We start from the raw sequence: 5,011 nt of genomic DNA, 5'->3' as shown, positions 1-5,011 counted from the left end.
CATTTGTTAAACTCGGATCTTGCAGAAGAGTTCAGCTGAACTTACCACTTTGCTGTACCCTCTTAAGTAACAAGGAAAGAGGATTCTTTTGTCTTTAAGTTTTGTATTAGAGAAGGGTATATTTTGAGGTGAGAATCAAGTCTGGGTGGTGAGTACTGTAAGGTAATCTAATATGTATTTCCTTTACAATCAGCTAAATTCCAATTTTACGCTGTTTCTTAGAAGCATCTACTATCACAGTAGAAAAAATGAACCCCATTCATCTTGATAATTAATAGGGATGAACTGTTTGGAACTGGGCTGACAAGAGAAACACACCAAAAAAAAAAAAAAAAGTGTATGAATTCATGCTCCTCTGACTTAAGTGATTTGTTTTCTTTTTAAAGTAAGGAAATATTATTAGGGCAGTTTTGGCTGATGATTTATTCAAACACACACACACACACACACAGAGACATCAGTGAGATGCACAAAATGCACACAATACCGAATGCACAAAATCATTAATAAGAATAATTTAGACTCTTCTGGTATTGTATCAAATCTCTGAGATTTAAGAAAGTGGACCCCAAAAGAGCAATTCTCTTTCTTTTCTGCTTGGTATTAGAAGTCCAACATAGCTCAGTAAAAGGATTCTTTCCCCTAGATATCTAATTCTTCTCTGCTTGGTGGTCCAGGTTGGACTATTCTTTTCTTTAACAGAGCTAAGTATAAATCAGCAGTTTATAATTTGGACATTGCCCTTTGCCCCAAAATAGAGTCAAAGCATTCTTTAAACATTACTTTCTAGTTTTCTTCCTAAGCCCCTTGAAGTATCAGTGTTCTAGAGAACAGTCTAGAACAATCAGACCTACTATTATGCATCAACATTAAGTATGTTTTGCTTCCTTCTCCATCCCTTTTCAGAGAGGATCCTTTTGTGGTCCTTTCAATCAGGATATGGGATCATGGGACTGGCCTTCTCTGTTCCAACCTGCTTGAATACAGGTTATTATCATTCCCTAGTTAAGCCACCTAGGTTTTCTACTTAGAGAAAGAAAGTTTCCAGTACATCGCTGCCAAGCTCTTGAACTCAAAAATAATGTTAAGCATGAGCTAAGTGGTGTTGGAGAAGACTCTTGAGAGTCCCTTGGATTGCAAGTAGGTCCAACCAGTCCATTCTAAAGGAGATCAGTCCTGGGTGTTCTTTGGAAGGAATGATGCTAAAGCTGAAACTCCTATACTTTGGCCACCTCATGCGAGGAGTTGACTCATTGGAAAAGACCCTGGTGATGGGAGGGATTGGGGGCAGGAGGAGAAGGGGACGACAGAGGATGAGATGGCTGGATGGCATCACTGACTAGATGGACGTGAGTTTGAGTGAACTCCAGGAGTTGGTGATGGACAGGGAGGCCTGGAGTGCTATGATTCATGGGGTCTCAGAGTCAGACACGACTGAGCGACTGAACTGAACTGACTGAACTGAGAGGGAGTAAATTTGAAACATATGTAAATGATGCAGAAAACCTATTCCATAAAAAATTAGAAAACTGTACATGGTCAGAGTCCATGTGTCTCAGAGAGAATGAGACGGATAGAATTTTAACCTGAACCATTTATTTATTTAAGCCTCTAATATGATCACCATCTACTTCCTGCTGAGTTCTATTGAGATACTCTTGGATTTTTTCAGTACATTTTCCTCTTGTATCAAAGTCATTTTGCTGGGTTAAAAATGTCAAAAGGCAAATTTTATTTCATGTATGTGTTGTTACTGTGACGATTGTAATTATCCTACTGGAATGAAATTAAACAGTCTGATTCATGTTTAGTTAAGTTGTCTTCAATAATTCTTTTAAAGGTGGAGATTTAGGAAGCTCTACCCTTTCCTTCGACAAATGAAGATATATTTCAAGACTGATAAAAGTCCTCCGTAGTATACTGGACACTGATTAATTAAGCCACTGGATTGAATGCCATGCAGCATTAGAAGGTACAGCTCTGAGACCTACATTATAACATTAAAAGTGTTTGAAATAGCAATTAATTAAATGTATATTTCATTAAATTTGATATAAAAAACTCTGAAAAAAATTAATTGAAGTGAGCCGCCCAGAAGGCATTGATTTATGTGTTTTTATTTAATTTAGTCAACTACTATTTTATAAAAATCCATACAATCTGTGTTTAACAGAAAAAGAAACTGAGGTCAGAGAGGATATATATTTTCTTCATGGTTAGACCTTGTAAGTAGTTCCTCTTCCAAAAATAATTCTGAATAAAAGATGATGAGAAACATACTAAATGAAAATAATGACTGATAAGTAAACTTTTTGGATAATGATTTCTCTCTTTGTAAAAATTCATACTGTAATTTTATTTTATCACCATCATAGAAACGCATAATAAAAACTAAACTGTTTCCCACTATGCAGATGCTTTTTCACAGTATTGGCTGTATTTGAAAATGAAAATAGAATTCAATCATGAAAAATTTAGAATAATATGTTAAGACTTTAAGGATAAAAAAATGTTCAGTTTGTCATTACTGCAAATCAAAATACTGTCACAGCTATTCTCTCCATCTACTGCCATTCCTATCCCATCAAGTTTATGACTGTGCAAATTAGTGGTGCCACATCCGTCTCTCCTAAATTCCCTTCACAAAGCTGTCAGAGCTTGTTCAGTTGAATGAGGCCAGCTCATTTCTGGGTGGCTGCATCCTGGTTGCTGCTCCCTAAATTGCATGGCCAGGAGTCAATGTAACTTAACCTTCTCTGATCAAAGATGGATCTCTGGGAGAATTATTGTTGCCCTTGAAGGAAGTTTAAGTAAGTGGCTACCAGTCAGTTATCTGGTCTCCAGAAACAAAATGATTAGATTTTGCCTGGGAGAAGAGTAAGGTTAAATCCATCTTCCTCTCTGTTTCCTTTGCTGTTAGCAAGTCTTCATAAACTGATTAATCATAAATTATTAATGTCCGCAGGACTGAGATACATTCTGTCTCCATTTATTGAAACATACCTCCCAGGCATCCTGGCAGTGGGTTTGACTGATAAGCGGATAGCATTGGGATTTGCATAATCACGTTGGCACCTTGCTGCTAAGCTAACACCCTATACTGGTGATGGAGTAGCTCATGATGTATTGTGCTTGGCATAATCTTGATGTCCCAATCAGTATCTTTGGCTGAGAAGAGTATAAATCATTCTTTAAGTTTTCATTTTTTTCACCTGATTAATGAATATATATAGTGATAAACAATTTGGGGAGAAAATATTCTGTGTCTGCTTGGTGAGAGTATGTACTAGACAAAACCCTTGCTTTAAGATTGAGAGAGTTGAGTTGTTGCATTTCTGGAAAATGGTAGGTATCATGAATACTGTGGGTCATCCATGGGAGATAGATGCTACCAGAATGGAGGATAAGATTATATTTCTTATAAATATTAGATCTATTTTAGAATTCACAATGATTTTAGATAGCCCAAGGTTTAGCAAGCAGTGCTTAATTATTAAGTTTAAAAAATGACCAAGTCTTCAATGGATCTCTTCACTGGTAGCTCAGACGCTAAAGTATCCCCCTACAATGCGGGAAGGACTTTCCTGGTGGCTCAGACGGTAAAGCGCCTGTCTACAATGCAGGAAACCCGGGTTCGATCCCTAGGTTGGGAAGATCCCCTGGAGAAGGAAATGGCAATCCACTCCAGGACTATTGCCTGGAAAATCCCATGGACAGAGGAGCCTGGTAGGCTACAGTCCATGGGGTCGCACTGAGTGACTTCACTTTCTTTACTTAAATTGGATCACAGTCAAAGATCTAGAGATGGATGGGATTTTCTTTGATGGGATTTTGCTGGCATTTAAAGGACAATCTGACATAAAGTAACCAAAACTTTCAATGTCTGCTTGTTAATGAACTGCAAGCTAAAGTGGATTTAATGGATCTACCAAATGTCCACTAACCTTATTAATCAGGGATGATTTAAATAAAATAATTGAAATAAAATAGGAGATGTAATGTCTTCTTTTACTTTAGTATACCTGATCCATATGAAATGTCTGAAGTGGCTTAATTGGCCCCCATCATTTTATAAATGAGGAAACTGAATCTCACAAAGATTAATAACCCAAGATTACATACTTGGTTAATGCCTGAGCTAGGCAATTTTTTTTTGGCAAAGATCAAACACCTTAAGTTTCTTCATATATATCAGAAATTGATTTTATTATTAACAACCTATAATGCCATGAGTTCAGTGATTTAAACAAACTATGACATAGAATGACTAACTCATTGCTTCATGAACTATCTTCTTTCTCTCTGATACATAGACAGTATTTCTCACTGCAGAGTATCCAGAACAGCACTTGAAGGCCCTAGGACATGATAAAAATGTGTATCAAAGAAGGCTAAGTTTGCATCTTTTGGTTTCCCGAATTCTTGTGTGGAGTAGGACTACGTGTCTTTCTCAAATCACCACCACTGTAGTTGTCATCAAGCCACTAATACTTTGGAGTTAATTTATTTTAGATGCTGACATTAGTTGCCCTAAATAATTTTCTGGACTTTGCTGAATTACCGAAACAATTTTGATTTTTTTTTTCTTTTTTGCAGCTGAAAGAAGCTGAAAATCAGAGTGACATCTTACTGTCACTTTGCCAAATAAAATTAATTCAGGGCATTCTAAATTCTCTGTTCCCCTTTAGGGGAAGTTATTTAGAAGTTAGACATAACTTCTCGAAAGAATTGTAAACACTCTGTACCATAATTCCCCACACTTTGAACTTCCACTCATCATATTTGGGGAGCCACCACTCCATGGAAATCCCTTCTCTAATGATCAGCAACTATCTCCACGTTGGCAATTCCAGTGACCGATATTCTGTCCTCATTGTATTAGAACTCTCAGCAGCCTTTAGTATGTTTGACCACTTCCACCCTCTCAGAACACTTTATTGCCTTAACTTCTGACATATCACACATTTCTTATACCTCACCAGAGGCTCTTTCTGTTTGTTTATATAGCTGG

This window comes from Capra hircus, chromosome 15, assembly GCF_001704415.2.
Source record: "Capra hircus breed San Clemente chromosome 15, ASM170441v1, whole genome shotgun sequence".
Lineage (NCBI taxonomy): Eukaryota > Metazoa > Chordata > Mammalia > Artiodactyla > Bovidae > Capra > Capra hircus.
This window is presented reverse-complemented; position numbering follows the sequence as displayed.